The sequence below is a fragment of the Chiloscyllium punctatum genome, chromosome 12, assembly GCF_047496795.1.
Source record: "Chiloscyllium punctatum isolate Juve2018m chromosome 12, sChiPun1.3, whole genome shotgun sequence".
Taxonomy (NCBI): domain Eukaryota; kingdom Metazoa; phylum Chordata; class Chondrichthyes; order Orectolobiformes; family Hemiscylliidae; genus Chiloscyllium; species Chiloscyllium punctatum.
This window is the reverse complement of record NC_092750.1, coordinates 74527322-74549148: the sequence shown is the minus strand read 5'-3', so window position 1 is coordinate 74549148 and position 21827 is coordinate 74527322. Positions and strand designations below refer to the sequence as shown.

The window sequence follows — 21827 nt, the reverse complement described above, 5'->3', positions numbered from 1 at the left end:
GACCTTAAATCTGTGCCCCCTGGTCAATGATCCCTTCATCAAGCGGGAAAGCTTTCTTCCTGTCTACGCTATCGCTGATCCTCAGAATTTCACACATCTCAGACACGTCCCCTCTCAATCGCCTCTCGTCTAAGGAAAAAAAGCCCGGTGTGTCCAATCTCTCTTCATAACTGAAACTCCGAAGGCCAGGCAACATCCTGGTAAATCTCTCCGCACCCTCTCCAGAGCTGTCACATCCCTCCTGTAACATGGATTGCAGAACCGCATACAATACTCTAGCTGTGGCTGAACAAGCATTTTAGACAGTTCCTGCATCACCTCCCCACTCTATGCCTCGGCTAATAAAGACAAGTCATCTGTCTAAAATGGGTGGTCCTTTATTCTGAGCTATGTCCCCAAATCCAAGATACTCTGAGGGAGAGGAGGGTGTCAGGAGGGAGAGCAGGGAGAGTATAATGAGGGAGAGGAGGGTTGTACTAAAGGAGTGGAGGAGGTCAAGAGGGAGGGGCGAGTGTAATGAGGGAGGAGACGGAGTTCGGACAGAGGAGAGTGTGGTAGTGAGGGAGGGTGGAGTGTTTTATGGGGGGTAATGTGACGGAGGGGTTGTATGGAGAGGGAAGGTGCAGTGAGTGAGAGGAGAGCATAGTAATGGGAGTGTGTAGTGATGGAGGGGAATGTATACCAATTGAGGGAGACTGTAGTGGGAGGGTGTAGTGGTGGGGGAGAGGGTGGTGAGGGAGGGGAGGGTGTAGTGGGAGAGTGTAGTGGGGGAGGGGAGGGTGGTGAGGGAGGGGAGGGTGTAGTGGGGGGGGAGAGGGTGGTGAGGGAGGGGAGGGTGTAGTGGGAGGGTGTAGTGGTGGGGGAGAGGGTGGTGAGGGAGGGGAGGGTGTAGTGGGGGGGAGAGGGTGGTGAGGGTGGGGAGGGTGTAGTGGGGGGGGAGAGGGTGGTGAGGGAGGGGAGGGTGTAGTGGGGGGGTGTAGTGGGGGAGGGGAGGGTGGTGAGGGAGGGGAGGGTGTAGTGGGGGGGAGAGGGTGGTGAGGGAGGGGAGGGTGTAGTGGGAGGGTGTAGTGGTGGGGGAGAGGGTGGTGAGGGAGGGGAGGGTGTAGTGGGGGGGGAGAGGGTGGTGAGGGAGGGGAGGGTGTAGTGGGAGGGTGTAGTGGGGGGAAGAGGGTGGTGAGGGAGGGGAGGGTGTAGTGGGGGAGGGGAGGGTGGTGAGGGAGGGGAGGGTGTAGTGGGAGGGTGTAGTGGGGGGAAGAGGGTGGTGAGGGACGGGAGGGTGTAGTGGGGGAGGGGAGGGTGGTGAGGGAGGGGAGGGTGTAGTGGGAGAGTGTAGTGGGAGGGGAGAGGGTGGTGAGGGAGGGGAGGGTGTAGTGGGAGGGTGTAGTGGGGGGGGAGGGTGGTGAGGGAGGGGAGGGTGTAGTGGGGGGGTGTAGTGGGGGAGGGGAGGGTGGTGAGGGAGGGGAGGGTGTAGTGGGGGGGTGTAGTGGGGGAGGGGAGGGTGGTGAGGGAGGGGAGGGTGTAGTGGGGGGGTGTAGTGGGGGGGAGAGGGTGGTGAGGAGGAGAGGGTGTAGTGGGAGGGTGTAGTGGGGGAGGGGAGGGTGGTGAGGGAGGGGAGGGTGTAGTGGGGGGGTGTAGTGGGGGGGGAGAGGGTGGTGAGGAGGGGAGGGTGTAGTGGGAGGGTGTAGTGGTGGGGGAGAGGGTGGTGAGGGAGGGGAGGGTGTAGTGGGAGGGTGTAGTGGGGGGGGAGAGGGTGGTGAGGGAGGGGAGGGTGTGGTGGGGGGGAGAGGGTGGTGAGGGAGGGGAGGGTGTAGTGGGGGGGGAGAGGGTGGTGAGGGAGGGGAGGGTGTAGTGATGGGGGAGGGGAGGGTGGTGAGGGAGGGGAGGGTGTAGTGGGAGGGTGTAGTGGGGGAGGGGAGGGTGGTGAGGGAGGGGAGGGTGTAGTGGGAGAGTGTAGTGGTGGGGGAGAGGGTGGTGAGGGAGGGGAGGGTGTAGTGGGAGGGTGTAGTGGGGGGGGAGAGGGTGGTGAGGGAGGGGAGGGTGTAGTGGGAGGGTGTAGTGGGGGGGGAGAGGGTGGTGAGGGCGGGGAGGGTGTAGTGGGGGGGGAGAGGGTGGTGAGGGAGGGGAGGGTGTAGTGGGGGGGGTGAGGGTGGTGAGGGAGGGGAGGGTGGTGAGGGAGGGTGTAGTGGGGGGGGAGAGGGTGGTGAGGGAGGGGGGGGTGGTGTGGGGGGGTGTAGTGGGGGGGGAGAGGGTGGTGAGGGAGGGGAGGGTGTAGTGGGGGGGTGTAGTGGTGGGGGAGAGGGTGGTGGGGGAGGGGAGGGTGTGGTGGGAGGGTGTAGTGGGGGGAGGGGAGAGGGGTGGTGGGTGGGGAGGGTGTAGTGGGGGGGTGTAGTGGTGGGGGGAGGGGTGGTGGGGGAGGGGGGGTGTAGTGGTGGGGGAGAGGGTGGTGAGGGAGGGGGAGGGTGTAGTGGGGGGGGGAGGGGTGGTGAGGGAGGGGGAGGGTGTAGTGGGAGGGTGTAGTGGGGGGGGGAGAGGGTGGTGAGGGAGGGGAGGGTGTGTGGGAGGGGAGAGGGTGGTGAGGGAGGGGAGGGTGTAGTGGGAGGGTGTAGTGGGGGGAAGTGGGTGGTGAGGGAGGGGAGGGTGTAGTGGGAGGGTGTAGTGGGGGGGGGGGGGAGAGGGTGGTGAGGGAGGGGAGGGTGTAGTGGGGGGGGAGAGGGTGGTGAGGGAGGGGAGGGTGTAGTGGGAGGGTGTAGTGGGGGGGGGAGGGTGGTGAGGGAGGGGAGGGGTGTAGTGATGGGGGAGGAGTGGTGAGGGAGGGGAGAGTGTAGTGGGGGGGGTGAGGGTGGTGAGGGAGGGGAGGGTGTAGTGGGAGGGTGTAGTGATGGGGGGTGAGGTGGTGAGGGAGGGGAGAGTGTGGTGGGAGGGGAGAGGGTGGTGAGGGAGGGGAGGGTGTAGTGGGAGGGTGTAGTGGGGGGGGAGAGAGTGGTGAGGGAGGGGAGGGTGTGGTGGGGGGGTGTAGTGATGGGGAGAGGGTGGTGAGGGAGGGGAGGGTGTAGTGGGGGGGGTGTAGTGGGGGGGGAGAGGGTGGTGAGGGAGGGGAGGGTGTAGTGGGGGGGTGTAGTGGGGGGGGAGAGTGTGGTGAGGGAGGGGAGGGTGTAGTGGGGGGGGTGTGTGGGGGGGGAGAGGGTGGTGAGGGAGGGAGGGTGTAGTGGGAGAGGGGGTGGGTGGTGAGGGAGGGGAGGGTGTAGTGGGGGAGGGGAGGGTGGTGAGGGTGGGGAGGGTGTAGTGGGGGGGGGGGGTGGGTGGTGAGGGAGGGGAGGGTGTAGTGGGGGGGTGTAGTGGGGGGGAGAGGGTGGTGAGGGAGGGGAGGGTGTAGTGGGGGGGTGTAGTGGGGGGGGGAGAGTGGTGAGGGAGGGGAGAGTGTGGTGGGGGGGTGTAGTGGTGGGGGAGAGGGTGGTGAGGGCAGGGAGGGTGTAGTGGGAGGGTGTAGTGGGGGGGGAGAGGATGGTGAGGGAGGGGAGGGTGTAGTGATGGGGGAGAGGGTGGTGAGGGAGGGGAGGGTGTAGTGGGAGGGTGTAGTGGTGGGGGAGAGGGTGGTGAGGGAGGGGAGGGTGTAGTGATGGGGGAGAGGGTGGTGAGGGAGGGGAGGGTGTAGTGGGGGGGTGTAGTGGTGGGGGAGAGGGTGGTGAGGGCAGGGAGGGTGTAGTGGGAGGGTGTAGTGGTGGGGGAGAGGGTGGTGAGGGAGGGGAGGGTGTAGTGGGAGGGTGTAGTGGGGGGGGAGAGGATGGTGAGGGAGGGGAGGGTGTAGTGATGGGGGAGAGGGTGGTGAGGGAGGGGAGGGTGTAGTGGGAGGGTGTAGTGGGGGGGGGAGAGGGTGGTGAGGGAGGGGAGAGTGTGGTGGGAGGGTGTAGTGGTGGAGGAGAATGTGTCGTGATGGGGGAGTTGTGTCATCACACAAGCCCACGACCCTAGTTACACAGCACTCACCCATGCTCCTGTCCACTACACTGGTGTGAAACCAGTTTGTATACAACACTGGAACCCAACAATGGTGTACAATGCTTGTCCGTGAATTTTGAATTGACAACATCAGCCCACGATGTGGTATCTGAGCACGTGAGAGTCCTGCAGGAATATGCAGTCTTGTAGAAGGAGTGACATTTAGTAATTTAACCTCTCCCCACAGTGCTCAGTCCCCTGCTGGCTTCCAGCAGAGTAACCCCCATTCCAACCACCTTGGAAATACTCTGCTCTCCATTCTGTATGGCTCCCTGTCCTCCGATGGCAATGTGCCTCTCACAACATTGGGTCGTGCCACTGGACTAGCGATGAAGATCTAGAGTAAGGCTCAGGGAAATAGAGATTAAAATCCTCAGGAGAACGTCATCACACTCAGCTCTGTTGACCTTGTCCACTCTACAGCGTGTGTCTCCAGATCGCACAACAATGTGCTAGACTCTTAACCGTCTGAAAAGACCAGCAGAGTCACCCATTTCAGGAGGGACAATAAAGGAGCAAAATAAAAATACCCTCTAACAGGGACGCAGCAAAGAGCAGGGTCCATTCTGTGTCAGCTCTGAAAATTGATCTAACCAACACACACACACACACACACACACACACACACACACACACACACTCCCTTCCACTGAGCAATCTGCACTCACCAGGGAAGCTCTGCGTAGACGTCTGCTCATGGGCTTGTCAAACGGGGCACTGTTTGTGGCAAACTTCTCGAGGTAAGCCTCTGGCAGGCGGAGGTCCGCAGGAAGGGAGAGACGTTTGGTCGCATCCTGGGGAGTCGGCAGAAAGCACAGGCTCAGAGATTCCCCTCACTCAGAGGAAGGGAGCTACCCACCGCTCAGTTACCAGCTCGAAAGAATGAGAACCCCTCTCCCCCCCCACCCCCCCCACCACCACCACCATTACCCCCTTCACCCCCTTGCTCACAAACTCTCTGAGTTAAGCCCATCCAAATGTGACTAAACTGGAGCTGGGTAAACTCTCCCAACACGCTCTGAGCTCACTCAAAAACACTGGACGGCACTTTTCTCCTGAGGGAAAAGGCAATTTCTCAACAAGGAGGGTCTGCGCAGGATGGACCGCTCCCAAATATTGGCCTCACCAAATTACAGGATCTCCCGGCATAGAAGGACTAGGCCGACAAAACACACCCAGGGAGCACTCTGCTGCACAGCGCCTGGATGAAACTGGTAAGTGAGAGGGATCGACGTGCCTCAGTCTTTACTTATTCATGAGAGTTGCGAGGGAGAGATTGAGAGGGGGAGGGAGAGAGAGAGAGAGAGGGAGTGGGAATGACAGGAAGAGAGAGAACTATGGGGAGACGTTGGGAGGGAGGGCACAGAAACAGAAAGCGAGGAAGGGTAGGGGGTGGTAAGAGCCGCTCAGAGGCAGGCACTGCCAGCAGGTACCCCCCTCGCTGGAGCCCTACCCAAGGCTGAGCTAGCCCTCTCAGAGGGCAACAGGTATCAGTCTGCAAAGAGAGAGAGAGAGAGAGAGAGAGAGGTCCTGGGTGCTCTCTGCTCGTGGTCTGCAGGGGCTGGTTCTGTCAGAGACACTGCCATAATCACCCAGTTGGTGGAGCACAGAGGACAGGTGCCAGGAGTTGGGGGGTATGCTTGGCAGAGCTCAACAGATGCACCAGCGTGTCCTGCAATGACACCGGTCAGCATGAGCTGGCACTGTAGGGCTGTTTCCTTGACTGGTATCCCACACTTAGCAATCCCAGACTTCCGAAAAGTGTTCCTCAGATGGGGAGGAGGAGGAGAGATTTGGAGCAGCAAGGCAATGGCTCCAATGCGCCCATGGTGCCAGGGAGCCTCGGAGACAGGAAGTGACATCTTGGGCTGTAACCCCACTGCACACTGTCACTCTGCCTTATCCTGCAAATTCCCGGAGCACCTTCACCTTTCTCATTCCCAGACACGGCCTATCGAATGTATGTTGTGCGTTTCAACCTGGAACCAAGAAACTGAGGAAGGAAATAACACCCAACAATACCCAACATTTAACAAAATAAACTTTAACCACAAAACACTTCTTAATACGCCATGTTCACATTACAGAAGAGGAAGTGCTGGAAGTCTTAAAAGTAGAGAGATCTCCAAGACCTGAGGAAGTGTTTCCCAGGACATCGTGGGAAGCCATGGAAGAAATTATGGGGCCCCTAGCTGAAATATTTGCATCGTCGACAGCCATGGCTGAGATGCTGGAAGACTGGAGGTTGGCTAATGTTGTGCCATTATTTAAGAAAGGCGACAAGGAAAAACCTGGGAACTCCAGACTGGTGAGCCTTACGTCTGTGGTGGGTAAACTGTAGGAGAGTATTCGGAAAGACTGGATTGATATGCATTTGGAAAGGCCAGGACAAATTAAGATCAGTCAGTACCGGCTTTGTGCATGGGAAATCATGTCTCACAAATTTGATGGTGTTTCATGTAGAGGTGACCAGGAAACAGATGAAGGTAGAGTGGCAGACTTTGTCTACATGGATATTAACAAGGTTTCACATGGTAGACTGATTAGTAAGGTTAGATCACATACGATTCAGGGACAGCTAGTCAATTGGATACAAAATTGGCTTGATCGTAGGAGACAGAGGGGTGGTGGGAAAGGGTTGATGTTCAGACGAGAGGCCTGTGACCAGTGGTGTGCTGCGAGGATTGGTGCTGGGCCCTCTGTTGTTTATCATTGATCTCAACAAGGAGGCATGGTTAGTAAGTTTGCAGATGACACCAAAATTGGTGGGATAGCAGACAATGAAGAAGCTTATCTAAGAGTGCAATGGGATCTTAATCAATTGGACCAATGGGCTGAGGAATGGAAGTTTGAGGTTAATTCAGAAACATAAAAGGTGTCGCAATTTGGTAAGGCAAACCAGAGTGAGACTCACACAGTTAATGGTAGGGCCCTGGATGGTAGGGTGTTAGTGAACAGGGAGATCTAGGGGTGCGGGTACATCGTTCCTCGAAAGTGACAGGTACTCAGGGTAGATGTGCTTGCTTTCATCTGTCAGAGCATTGAGTACATGAGTTGGGATGTCATGTTGTGCCTGTATAAGACACTGGTAAGGCCACATTTGGAGTAAAGCATTCAATGCTGGTCACTCTGCTACAGGAAGGATGTTATTAAACTGGAAAGAGTGTAAAAAAAGATTTGCAAGGATGTCACTGAGACCAGAGCGTTTGAGTTATAAGGAGAGGCTGGATAGATGGGACTTTTTCCCTGGAGTATAGGAGGCTGAGGGGTAGCCTGATAGAGGTTGATAAAATCAAGAGGGGCAGAGATAAGGTGAATAGACCAGGTCTTCTTTCAAAGGAGAGTTCAAAATTAGTGTGCATAGGTTTAAGGTGAGAGGGTGAATATTTAAAAGGGACCTGGGGGACAGCTTTTTCACACAGAGAGTGGTGTGTATGGAACAAGCTACCAGAGGACGTAGTAGATGAGGGTACAATTACAACATTTAAAAGACATTCACTTTGACCAAATCACTTATATAACAATGGCGAGGAGACCACTACTTGCAAAGTTAATGGAAATGCCTTTAACGTCTTTTGCTATCCCTCAATCTACACTTATGGCCATATTGTGTGTGAGGATGTGGGAGGCATAATGGCTCAGTGGTTAGCGCTGCTGCTTCACAGCGCTAGGGACCTGGGTTCGATTCCCACCTTGGACGACTCTCTGTGGGGAGTTTGCACATTCTCCCCGTGTCCGTGTGAGTTTCCTCCGGGTGCTCCAGTTTCCTCCCACAGTCCAAAGATGTGCAGGTCAGGTGAATTGGCCATGCCAAATTGCCCAAGGTCTTCAAGGATATGTAGGTTTAGATGCATTAGTCAGGGGTAAATGTAGGGGAATGGATCTGGGTGGGTTACTCTTCGGAGGGTCGGTCTGGACTTGTTGGGCCTAATGGCCTGCTTCCACACTGTAAGGATTCTATGATTCTATGACATTTGGACAGGTGGGTTTTCTCTGGATCCCCTGGTTTCCTCCTACAATCCAAAGTTGTGCAGGTTAGGTGAATTGCCCATAGTGTTTGGGGATGTGTAGGTTATGTGCATTAGTCGGGGGACATGCAGAGTGATAGGTTAGGGTGAATGGGTCTGGGTGGGTTACTCTTCGGTGGATCGGTGTGGACTTGTTGGGCTGAATGGCCTGTTTCCACACTGTAGGTAGATCTACGAATCTATGACATTTGGACAGGTACAAGGATAGGAAAAGTTTAGAGGGATCTGGGCCAGACACAGGTAAATGGTAAAGCTGGCCAGCATGAATGAGTTGAGCTGAAGGGACTGTCTCCATGCTGTATGACTCTGAAACTCTAGGTATCCCCTCGGGTGATGCCAACTGATGGTTCTGAAACCCATAGGCGGTACATAGTCAGAGGGCCAGCCAGCCCCTGCTGGGGGGAAGAGCAGATCGTGAGGTTGAGCTGGGTGCCACCAGTCTACAAGCTGGTGCTGTGCCCCCTCAGTTGATGCCACTGAAAGCCAGAATGGAGATGGAGAAGAGGGGAGGCATACCCAATGTTCCAAAGGAGGAGAATCTTTCCACTGTGCCCATCATGCCAGGTCCTCGCATTAGGAAACCATGTATCCCAGCCCAACACGCCCCCAGGAAGTGATGGCTGCTCAGGGGAGAACAGCCAGAGCCAAGCCCACGGCCCCAGAGTTGGGTCGGGGGTAGATGAAGAAGAGCGAAAGAGTAGTCACAGGGCATTCCATAGTCAATGGATCAGAGAGGCTTCTCTGTAGCAGTAAATGTGACTCCAGGATGGTGTGCGGCCTCCCTGATGCCTCAAGGATGTCACTGGGTGGCTGCAAGTCATTCCTGTGGGGCAGGGGTATCAGAAAAGAAATGATGTCCAACATTGGTACTGGATTGGAAGCTGGGGAAGGCAGGACCCGTACAATCTGGATGGTCTGCACTTGAATCGGCCTTGTGTAAGCATCTTGCGGGGAGATCTTATTTTACTGGTTAAAGAATCACACATACCTGTGAGGAAGGATGATGACCGAAGTGAAGCTTTGGATGATGGGCAAATGTGTTGAGGTCAGAAAAGTAAATGAGGCAGCCCCACCGGTCAGCATGGACTAGAGACCCCCAAACAGTGTGAATGTCAGAGGAGCAAGTAGTTGGCAAATTTCTGAACGCAAAAATAATAGGACAGTAATGGTGGAAATTTCAACTATCCAAATATCAAGTGGGCCCCAAGCAGTGTGAACAGCACAGAGAGCACAAACTTCTTGATCTGCATTCAAGAGAAGCTTTTTTAAAAAGTATTTGTAATCAACCTGTTCAGAAATATTTTGACGTATAATTCAAGTGGGACTTGGACCCCAGGCTTCTTGGTTGGAGACACCACCAATGCACCATAAGGGAAACTGCATTACCAGCACACCTCAAGTCCTAGCAGAGAGGGGGTACAAGTCAAGATTTGCTTTCTCAGTAAGTGAAGCCGGGTAGGGTGAAGTAGCAGGGGGTGGGCATTTTTGGAGAGTGATCATAATAAAATTTGATTTACCAACATTACGAAAAGGATAAAGACAGCGCAGGAGTAAATTGGGCGAAAGGTAAATTTGCAAAGCTGAGAGACGATCTGGCAAAAAAAAGATCGGCTTCTTAAAGGAAAGTCAGCGGTAAAATCAGCAGGAGGTATTCCAAAGCGAGATTCTCTGACACAAAAGGTGACAATGTCCTCACAAACAAATGGCGGGTTGGTGGGAATGAGCTCGAGTATTGCCGACAAAGGACACACTTGATTGAGACTTTTCATCAGGGAGTTGGTATTCTTGTGAAGTATCCTGATGAGTGCAAGTCAGAAAGCTTCAACAAAACGTGTCTTTTCTCCAGCCATTCAAATAAAAGAATGCACTGAAGCATTCAGGGCTAGATAAAACAGAAAATATCATGACAGACTAAAAAAAACAATTTAGGAAGTTTAAAGGAGTCTAGAAAGTACAAGGTGAAGTGGGAAATGAAATTAGCAAAGCAAAAAAAAGAGTATACAGAAGCATATTGGCTGGTAACAAGATATTTTATCAGTACATTGAGAGGATAACTCAATGGTTATTGAGTTATTGGTTATTGGGAAAGGGTTGGGGCTATTAGTAAACATACAAGATAATTTGTGTGTGGCTGCAGAAGATATGAATGGGTCCTTAAAGAGTATTTTATTTCTGTCTTCACACAGGAGAGTTTAGGACCAGAGTGGCAGAATTTCAGAATAAAGAGGTGCTAATTTACAACTGAGATGAGGAGGAATCTCTTCTCTCAGGGGGTTATGAATAATTAGAACTCCTTGCCACAGGCTGTGAGGGGGCAGAGTCCCTGTGAGTATTTAAGGATCAGATTAATAGATTCTTGATCAGTCAGGGGATCAAGGAAAGGGCAGAACAGTGGATATGAGGAATGTCAGATCAGCCATATGATCCTATTGAATGGTGGAACAGGTTCAAGACTTCTGTTCCCATTTCTTATGGTCAAATGAGAGGGATGATGTGGATGTTTGAAAGAGGAGAGACGACAAAGAGTGGATTAAATAGGTTTAATAAGAAGCACTGGGGGGACTGACCTCCTTGAAGGTGGATAAATCACTGAGGGCTCACGGTGTTAAAGAAAGCCAGGGAGGGAGTAATAGATGTTGTGTGGATCATTTCCAATCCTCACTAGAAACATGCCAAGGTAACAGAGGAGCAGAGAGTTATGAATGTTGTACTATTATTCAAAAAGGGTGGGACAGATAGGTGAAATAATTATAGCCAGTTAATCTAAGTGGGGCAGACTACTAAATTATACTGAGGGATAGGATTAAATGTTACTTGCTTTGTGACAGGTAAGGGTCAAAGGATGTTGTTTGGGAAGGGAAAGCAGTTTCAAGTGGGTGTTCTACAAGACTCGGTCTGGAGTCCCCTGCTATTAGTGAAATATATTGACGACTTAGATCGAAACGTGCGAAGCAATGATTGGGAAAAATCACAGAAGGCACAAACTGTAGCCAAGTAGCTAACAGACAAAGGGGGCTCACTGTCTGACAGCAATCAATCGGCTGATAGCAATGGGTTGACGAGTGAGCAGGTTACGCATTTGGGGAGATCAAACAAAGCAAAGGGAATCCGCAATTAATGAGGGATACTGTGAGGGGTAGAGGGTGTGAGAAACCTAAGAGCACCCAGATCCCTGAAGGGGCTAGGATGGGTAGACGGAGGAGTGGGGGGGGGGTTAAAGCAGGTTTACCTTAACGGGCGAAGGGTTGAATCTAAGAGCAGGGTGTAATCCTGGAACAATATAAGGCACTGGTTAGGCCACAGCTAGACTTGTGTGTGCAGTTGTTGAGAAAACACAGATGAAGAATTGCTGAAGAGAGAGAGAGAGATGACAGAGGAGATTGACATCATTGTAGCTTGAAAATTGCAGGTATGAGGAAAGATTGGACAGGCTAGGGTTGTTTCTGCTCAGAACAAAGGTGACTGAGGGTTCACTTAATTGAGATGTACAAAATAACGGGGGACTAGTAAAGAGGTCAGTTACTAAGATGGCAGCACACATTTGAGGTGATTTATAGGTAAAGGGGGGAAAAGGAGGAAAAGTACTTCACCACCAGAGATAGAGGGTCTCTGGAATTCACCAACAAAAACAGGAATCACTGGAGAAACTCAGCAGGTCTGGCAGCATCTGTGGCGAATGAAAGCAGAGTCAATGTTTTAGGTTCCTCAATGTTCTGAAGTCAATCACTGGACGACAGATGTGCCAGACCATCTGAGTTTCTCCAGCAATTCCTGGTTTTTTTTTGTTTCCGATTTCCAGTTGTTTTCTGGAAATCTCCACCCAACTGGTCATTGAGATGGGCCATCTTGGAAAGCCATCTGGATCTATCCAATGAGGTACTGAAAGCTGTGGACCAGGTTCTGTAGGGTTAGAATAGGCAGCTCGTCCCTGCAGGCACGATAAGCTGAGCAATCTCTTCCTCTGCTGTAACCTTCCAGTGCTGGTGAAACAAAGAGGTACCTCTATAGAAATGCGTTGGTGATGGCGAGCTCTCAATCGCACCCCGACGGGTGACTGGACCTCATCTGAGGACGTGCCAGAGATCTGGTCGCTCTCACCGTCTGAACCCACCTTCACGGTCTCGTGCACGATACCTGCATCGGCGATCAAACCAGATAAGTTACTCCAAGGTTACTCTGAGATCACTCAGAACATAGGAGGCGAGACGTTATGTTGCCATTGTACAGGATTAAAGATCACACAACACCAGGTTATAGCCCAGTAGGTTTAATTAGAAGCACTAGCTTTCAGATCGCTGCTCCTTCATCAGGTGGTTGTGGAGAATAAGACTGTAAGACACAGAATTTATAGCAAAAGTTTACAGTGTGATGTAACTGAAATTATATATTGAAAAAGACCTGGATTTTTTTGTTAAGTCTCTCATCTGTTAGAGTGGCCACGCTGGTTTCAGATCTTCCATGTGTAAACCGCAAAAGGTTTTTAAAAGTTACATTCTCAAGTGAACTCTAAGAATTGGTGTCATGTACACCCCAGTCCAACACCAGCACCTCCAAATCATTGTACAGGATGTTGGTGAGGCCAATTGTGGAGTACTGCGTACAATTCTGGTGATCCTGAAGGATATAATTGGAGATGGGTGCCGAAAAGAATTATCAGGATGTTACCGCGACGGGGGAATTTGAGTTATAAGAAGAGGCTGGATAGGCTGGGACTTTTTGACCTGGAACATAAGGCACAGAGACAAGGTGAATAGCCAAGGAGTTTGGGCGGGTTGGGCACAGGGTCTGTACCCATGCTGGAAGGCTGTACGCAATCAATACAAGGGGAGCCACACACATACACGAGTCTAGACCAGGGGCGTAGTTTCAGAATAAAAGGGTGTCAATTTAAGACTGAGACGAGAAAGAACTCTTCTCTGAGGGTTGTGCGTCTTTGGAGCTCCTTGCCACAGAGCGCTGCGTGGGCAGAGTCTTTGTGTATATTTTGGCAGAGACTCTTGATCAGGGGAACAAGGGTTATAGGGAAAGGACAGCAATGCGGGTGTGAGGAACGTCAGATCATACCGTTGAATGGTGTCGCAGGTTCGAGAGGAGCGGAATGGCCGACTCCTGTTCCTTTTTTCTTGTGGCCCTTCCAGTGCACCAAGACCCAATTGTGATTGGTGAATGGGATGTGACAGTTCACGTTGTGTGTTACAGAATCTCAAACTGACAGCGTGTGAATGCAGAGCAGGCGTAGGCCCTATCCAGCCTGCTCCCATACTCAAACTGATCATGGCTGAGCAGAACCCCCTCCTCCTGCCAGTGCTCCTCCCATAACCCCTCGACTCCCTCATCAATCGATAGTCTGCCTTACTCGGCGTCCGTTGCTCTCGCAGGAAAATAGTTCCAAATATGAGTGACTTTTGGAGATAAGACTTGTGTCCTCCCCTCCAGCTTAAAACCCAGACCTCCTATTTTCAAATTGCATCCCCTAGATGCCCCCCTCTGTGCATGCGCCCTGTCAAATCCTCGCAGGATCTTGCCTATTCCAACACGATCACCTCTCGTTCTTCTAAATTCCAATGAGCACGGGTCTAAACTTCCCACCAAATAACTCCCTTCACCTCTTGAATCAGTTGAGTGAACCTGCTCTGATCTGCTACCAATGCGAGTATACCTCCCCTCAAGGAAAGAGGCCGCAAATGTTCTGTGTACTTACTCAAAGCCCTCATAAAGCTGTGGCAAGATCTTGCTACTTTTAGACTCCATCCTGCTAGCAACAAAGGTCAGTGTTCCATTTGCTTTCCTAATTACTTCCTGTGCCTGCATGCTAACTTCTTGATTCGATTACCTACAGTGTGGAAACAGGCCCTTCGGCCCAACAAGTCCACACCGACGCGCACCCACCCTGACCCATTCCCCTGCACCTAACACTACGGGCAATTTAGCATGGCCAATTCACCTGACCTGCACATCTTTGGACTGTGGGAGGAAACCGGAGCACCCGGAGGGTACCCACGCAGACACGGGGAGAATATGCAAACTCCACACAGTCAGTCGCTTGAGGCTGGAGTTGAACCTGGGTCTCTGGCGCTGTGAGGCAGCAGTGCTAACCACTGTGCCACTGTGCCGCCCACTAACGATCCATTTGCAAAATGACCCAGTTCTCTCTGCACCGCGGTATTCTGCAGTCTCTCTGCATTCAAATAAATATTCTGCTTTTCTATCCTAGAGGGGAAAAGTTCACATTTACCCACATTATACTCCATCTCCCTTTTTATTAATCACTGTCCCTTTGCACCCTCTCTGTATTTTCCCTAAAGCTTGCTTTTCTGCCTATCTTCAACTCATCAGCAAGTTGAGCCTGGTGGGTCACTCCATCCAGGTCATAGTTTTTTTTTCCCGGCACACAAAGAGGCCATTTGGTCCACTGGTCAGCATACATCCGTTTATTCTAATCCCATTCTCCAGGACTTGGCCCATAGCCTTGTATGCCTTGGCATCAGAAGAGCACATCTAAATAACTCTTCGATGTTATGAGGGTTTCTGCCTCTCCAAAGCTTTCAGACAGTGAGTTCCAGGTTCCCACCGCACTCTTGGTGAAGACATTTTTCCTCAGATCTCCTCGGAACCTCTTGCCCCTTCCCTTAAATCTGTGTCCCCTGGTGACTGGCCCCTCGAATAAGGGCAAATATTTCTCCCATTCTATCCTATCCCTTAAAACTTTGCAGACTTCACTCTGGTCCTCCCTCAGCTCTCTCTGCAAGGAAAGCCTCTCTTTATAACTGACTGCTCCATCCCAGGTCACATCCTGGTGAATCTCCTCTGCACCTCCTCCCGTGCAATCACATCCTTCCTGTAGTGTGGTGACCACAGCTCCAGATGTGGGCTAACATTATATATTGCTGCCTGAGATGCTCTACAGACTTACGATCAGCTTTTATTCGATTGAATTCCACTGTATTGTGTGCAGTTTTGGTCGCCATACTATAGGAAGGATGTGGAGGCACTGGAACGGGTGCAGAGGAGGGTTACCAGGATGTTGCCTGGTATGGTAGGAAGATCGTATGAGGAAAGGCTGAGGCACTTGGGCCTGTTTTCATTGGAGAAAAGAAGGTTTAGGGGAGATTTGATAGAGGTGTACAAGATGATTAGGGGGTTAGATAGGGTTGACAGTGAGAACCTTTTTCCGTGTATGGAGTCAGCTATTACTAGGGGGCATAGCTTTAAATTAAGGGGTGGTAGGTATAGGACAGATGTTAGGGGTAGATTCTTTACTCAGCGGGTTGTGAGTTCATGGAATGCCCTGCCAGTATCAGTGGTGGACTCTCCCTCTTTATGGTCATTTAAGCGGGCATTGGATAAGCATATGGAGGTTATTGGGCTAGTGTAGGTTAGGTCGGCTTCGGTCGGCGCAACATCGAGGGCTGAAGGTCCTGTACTGCGCTGTATTTTTCTATGTTCTATGTTAATATATTATCTAATGTTCTGTTTGCTCGTTCTTCCTTAATGCTGAGTCATTCTTTGTTGATTTCTACAATGTTCCCAATCTTTTGTGCTTCCTCTATCCTGCACAACACTTTAGGTCTTGCCTTTCGGTCAGTACTGAATACCCTTTGTTTATTATTTGACATTTTGGAAAAATAGGATGCAAGGAAAAAGAGATGGGTAGACTCTTACCGATTTTTCGAGATGCACCACAGAAAGTATCCTATCTGGATCACTGCAGTGTGCTCAGTGCAAAAAACTACAGAGAGTTGCGAACACAGCCCAGTCCATCGCACAAACCAACTTTCCTTCCGTTGACTCCATCTATACTTCCAGCTGCCTTGGGAAAGCTACCAACATAATCTAATAGCCCTCTCACCCCGTTCCACCCTGTTCCATCGGGCAGAAGATACACAAGTTTGAAAACACGTACAAACAGATTCAAGAACAGCTTCTTCCCCACTGTTTTGAACAGATTTTTCGAATGGCCATGTTGATCTCTCTCTGTGCACCTTCTCTGCAGCTGTCACACTGTATTCTACACTCTGTTCTGCTACCCTAGTGCTTTTTGTAAGCTACGATCTGCTGTCGAGCACAAAAAGCAAAACGTATCTCAGTATACGTGACAACAATAAATCAAATCAAAGGATAGAGTTGTGAGACATGATCCTGGCCCAGAAGTTACAGTGTAGAATGATTTTGAGGGGAATTGAATGCAAGGGACGTTGTGCATCAGTTGTATGGCAACAGTGAGACCACATCTGGAGTACTGTGTAAACCTCAATTCCAGAGTTGCTGACATTTCAAAACTAAGTAGAAAGGTAGACAGTGAGGAGGACATCTCAGAGGCAGCAAGGAAAGATAGATAGGAGATAAAGTTAGGGTTAGGTGAATAGGCAAGAAGTTGTCAGACGTGTTATAACGTGGGCAAGTACGAGATTGTTCACTTGGGTTGTAAGAATGGAAAAAGAGAATTTTGAAAAGCTTGTAAAAGTTAATGTTCAGAGAGACTTGGTGTACGAATTCATGCGCAGTTGTAGGCGCCATGTGATAGGAAAGATGTGAATGCATTGGAGAGAGTACAGAATGGGAATGGTTCCAAGAATGGGAAACTTCAGCGATGAGGATAAAGGGAAGAAGTTGAAGAGAAGAAGGCTGAGAAGAAATTTGATAGATGTTCTCAAAATCATGAACTGGCTGGACAGAGTAAATAGGGGGAGGCTGTTCCTGCCTTTAAAAGGAACAAGGACAAGAGGAAATGGATTCAAAATGATGCAGACCTGAAGCAATGAGGAGCGAGTAGTTACACAGTCATAGAGAGGTACAGCATGGAAACAGACCCTTCAGTCCAACCCGTCCATGTTGAGCAGATATCCCAACCCAATCTAGTCCAACCTGCCAGCACCCGGCCCATATCCCTCCAAACCCTTCCTATTCATATACCCATCCAAATGCCTCTTAAATATTGCAATTGTACCAGTCTCCACAACTTCCTCTGGCAGCACATTCCATACACGTACTACCCTCTGTGTGAAAAAGTTGTCCCTTAGGTCTCTTTTATATCTATCCCCTCTCACCCTAAACCTATGTCCTTACGTTCTGAACTCCCCGACCCCAGGGAAAAGATTTTGTCTATTTATCCTATCCATGCCCCTCATAATTTTTTAAACCTCTATAAGGTCACTCCTCAGCCTCCAACACTCCAGGGAAAACAGCCCCAGCCTGTTCAGCCTTTCCCTGTAGCTCAAATCCTTCAACCCTGGCAACATCCTTGTAAAGCTTTTCTGAAACCTTTCAAGTTTCAAAACATCTTTCCAATAGGAAGGAGAACAGAATTGCACGCAATATTCCAACAGTGGCCTAACCAATGTCCTGTACAGCCGCAACATGACCTCCCAACTCCTGTACTCAATACCCTGACCAATAAAGGAAAGCATACCAAACGTCTTCTTCACTATCCTATCTACCTGCGACTCCACTTTCAAGGAGCTATGAACCTGTACTTCAAGGTCTCTCTGTTCAGCAACACTCCCTAGGACCTTGCCATTAAGCGTATAAGTCCTGCTAAGATTTGCTTTCCCAAAATGCAGCACCTTGCATTTATCTGAATTAAACTCCATCTGCCACTTCTGAGCCCATTGGCCCATCTGGTCCAGATCCTGTTGTAGTCTGAGGTAACCTTCTTTGCTGTCCACTACACCTCCAATTTTGGTGTCATCTGCAAACTTACTAACTGTACCTCTTATGCTCACATCCAAATCATAGTTAGGGTGTGGAAATGTAGGGGAGGCAGATTCAATTGAGGCATTCAATAGGAACATTGGATAATTATTTAGATAGACATCATATGGCAGACGTATGGGGGGAAAGGCAGGAGATTGGCACAAGGGCACAGAACCAGTGCAGGCAGGAAAAGTTGAATGGTCTACTCATGGAACATAACAATTCTGTGATTCTGTGCCTCACTTAAACAAGGAACACACAATGTTATGGATGTAAGTTTGCTCGCTGAGCTGGAAGGTTCATTTTCAGATGTTCAGACCATACTAGGTAACATCATCAGTGAGCCTCTGGATGAAGCACTGGTGGTGTAGCCCACTTTCTATTTATATGTTTGGGTTTCCTTGGGTTGGTGATGTCATCTCCTGTGGTGATGTCAGTTCTTATGGTGATGCCATTTCCTGTTCTTTTTCTCAGGAGGTGGTAAATGGGATCCAAGTCAATGTTTTTGTTGATAGTTGGAATGCCATGCTTCTAAATAGAAAGTGGGCTACATCACCCATGCTTCATCCTAAGGATGGAGATGAAATGAACCTTCCAACTCAGCCAGCAAACCTACATCCAGAACCTCAACCTGAGGTACAAATCTCTCAAAATTCACTAACACAAAGTTAGCTCTATAAAACTTCTTTCACAAGGGCATGGGTGTCGTTTGTTCGGCCAGCATCCAATGCTCATCCCTAATTGCCCAGATGGCAGCTGGGAGTCAACCACATTGCTGTGGATCAGGAGTCACCCGTAGGCCAAACCAAGTAAGAATAGAAGGTCTTTAGTTCAAAGTTTTGAGATATCACAGAAGCGCTTCACAGGAGGCTCCCACGCACTGAGGATGTCACCTAGACTGGGGACGAAACATCTGCAACACAAATTCCCAGCTCGGCGAACAGAACCACAACAAGGTCTTTAGTGATATATATATAGGCTTCAGTACTTTAATAACTGTTCATAGATTGAAGGAATCAACAAAAGATACAGGGAAAGAAGCAGCAATAACTCTGACTGGAAGAAACTATTAAAGAACAGGCACAAATGTACACAGGAATTGGAAGCAATTAGCCATGACTGGTAAAAGGAGGAGTGGTGGCTACATGAACAAAACTGCTTTGACACCTGCTTAATAAAATGGATGCTTTATGACCACAAAGGATAAGGATTGCCCTGCAGAAGAATTGAAGGAGTTAATGACAGGAAAGCTATCTCTTCAAACAGACAGTTAAGACCAAATGTAACAAGGGAACAAAGAAGCTGCTTCTGATAAGAAGGCAAGCTGCAGACTTGCAGTGAATTTAATGAAAACAATCTATTAAATCATCAATAATGTCACACTATAAACCTGAAAGAGAGAAAATTGTATCAGAATGTCACACTACTAACTTGAATGGGAGAAAATTATATAAGAATCCAACACCAAAACAAATCAATACAGAACTTCAAAGAACAACACTGTATAAGGATCAAACACTGGACACTGATGAGATTTCCGAATACTTGGAAGTGTATGGTAAAATAGGGCAAAGTCAGCATGGTTTCATCAAGGGGAGACCATGCCTGACAAATCTGTTAGAATTCTTTGAGGAGGTAACGAGCAGGTTACACCAAGGAGAGCCGATGCGTGTTGTCTACCTGGATTTCCAGAAGGTCTTTGATAAGGTGCTGCACAGTCGGCTGCTGAGTAAGATAAGAGCTCATGGCGTTAGAGGCCAGGTACTAGCATGGATAGAAGATTGGCTGCCTGGCAGAAAGCAGAGAGTGGGGATAAAAGGGTCCTTCTCAGGATGGAAGCTGGTGGTGTTCCCCACAAGGGTCAGTGCTGAGACCACAACCTTTCACTTTATACATTAATGAAGGGACTGGGGACATTCTGGCTACGTTTGCAGAGTATACAACAACAGGTTGTGGGGCAGGTAGTATTGAGGAGGCAAGGAGGCTGCAGAAAGATTCAGACAGGTTAGGAGAGTGAACAAAGAAGTGGCAGTTGGAGTTAAACATGGGAAAATGTGAGGTCATGTACTTTGGTAGGAAGAATAGAGGCAGGGACTATTTTGTCAATGTGGAGAAAATTCAGAAATCTGAAGTTCAAAGAGATTTGGGAATTCTAGTCCATGTTTCTCTTAAGGTAAACTTGCAGGTTGAGTCGGTAGTTTGGAAGGTAAATACACTAATGTTATTCATCTCGAGAGGACTAGAATATAAAGGCAGGGATGTATTTCTGAGGCTTTATAAGGCTCTGGTCAGACAACATGTAGAGTATTGCAAGCAATTTTTGGCATCATACCTCAGGAAGGCCCTGGAACGAGTCCAGTAGAGGTTCACAAAATGATCCAAGGAATGAAAGGCTTAATGTATAAGGAATGTTTGAGGACTCTGGACCATACTTGATGAGGGGGGAATCTGACCGAAACTTACAGAATACTGCACAGCCTGGACAGAGTGGACATTGGGAAGATGTTTCCATTGGCAGGAGAGATGAGGACGCGAGGGCACAGCATTCGAGTAATGGAAAACATTTCGGAACAGAGGTAAGGAGAAACTTCTCCAGCCAGAGAGTGGTAAATCTATGGAATTTGTCGCCACAGGAAGCTGTGGAGGCCAGGTCATTGAGTATATTTAAGACAGAGATAGGTAAGTTATTGATTGCCAAGGGGATCAAAGTGGGTGAAAGTGGGAGAATGGGGTTGAAAAACCTATCAGCCATGAATGAGTAGTGGAGCAGTTTGATGGACTGAATGGCCTAATTTCTGCTCCTCTTACTTCCAGATACAGACCACTGTTGGTGGAATTTCCTGGCCAGATTCTACCATTAATCGGGTAATAGGCAAATTGTGAGGCTCAACTTGCTGGCTTAAGGGGGTCTTATTTTGGTTGCTACATGTAATAAAGTTTAAATCATTGTCTCAGTATTTGATTGTGAGGTTTCTTATGTTATGAAGGTGGAAAGGGTACTGTACCTTTAAGAGAGTTAAAAGCTAGCAGAACTACCTGACACAGCACTAAGTGTTCTGAACAAGATATAATGTAACATTTGGTTGAATAGCTCAATTAGCTGGTTGCCTGGAGAGGACAAAACAAATTCAAATTAGGTCAATCAGTTTAAATTATACCCTGAAAAATAACAAAATCCAATCATGTTTGAATTTAGTATATTGACAATCTTAAAAGCTAATGACACAATCTGCTGCTATGGGAATATAAGACCAGGAAAAATTGAACAGTTGGGAGGAGAACTGCCAAGCTACCAGCATCTTTAGACTGCCTGGACCGTAGATCTCTTAAAGGTACCTTTATTGATCAGTGACCCGTGAAGCAGAAATCCTTAAAAGGAAGAAAAGAAGACTGAGGAAGAGAAGATTCGACATCTGGCTGGTTTTGAAAAGTTGAACTTTGGTAGATCTTAATCAGGGGTTTTATTGGACTAGTATTATAGAAGGGAAAGTAAAAGATAGGTTAGAGGAAGGAGTTTTAAACAGTTGTTAGTTAATTACTCTCTGTTGTACTTTGAAAAATAAAGTTGTTAATTTTTACTTTAAATAGTTCTTAGCTTCTCGAATTTTCACAGATTACTGTACAGGATGAATCTTTTCTGTGTTGCTGGTTTAAATTAAGCAGGAGGGTTTACCAGTGACGTAACACGTAATAAGTAGCCAAACTAAAGATAATAGACAGTAGACAATAGGTGCAGGAGTAGGCCATTCTGCCCTTCGAGCCTGCACCACCATTCAATATGATCATGACTGATCATCCTCAATCAGTATCCTGTTCCTGACTAATCTGCATAACCCTTGATTCCACTATCCTTGAGAGCTCTATCCAACTCTTTCTTAAATGAATCCAGAGACTGGGCCTCCACTGTCCTCTGGGGCAGAGCATTCCACACAGCCACCACTCTCTGGGTGAAGAAGTTTCTCCTCATCTCTTTCCTAAATGTTCTACCCCATATTTTTGAGCTGTGTCCTCTGGTTCGGCACTCACTCATCAGCGGAAACATGTTTCCTGCCTCCAGTGTCCAATCCTTTAATAACCGTATATGTCTCAATCAGATCCCCTCTCAGTCTT

At 49.3% G+C, this 21827-nt stretch overlaps 1 pseudogene; it reads right to left on the bottom strand.

Annotated features, from left to right (window-relative positions):
* The window catches only part of LOC140483943 (cyclin-dependent kinase 17-like), a 151185-nt pseudogene that overhangs the window by 81887 nt on the left and 47471 nt on the right, over window positions 1–21827 (bottom strand).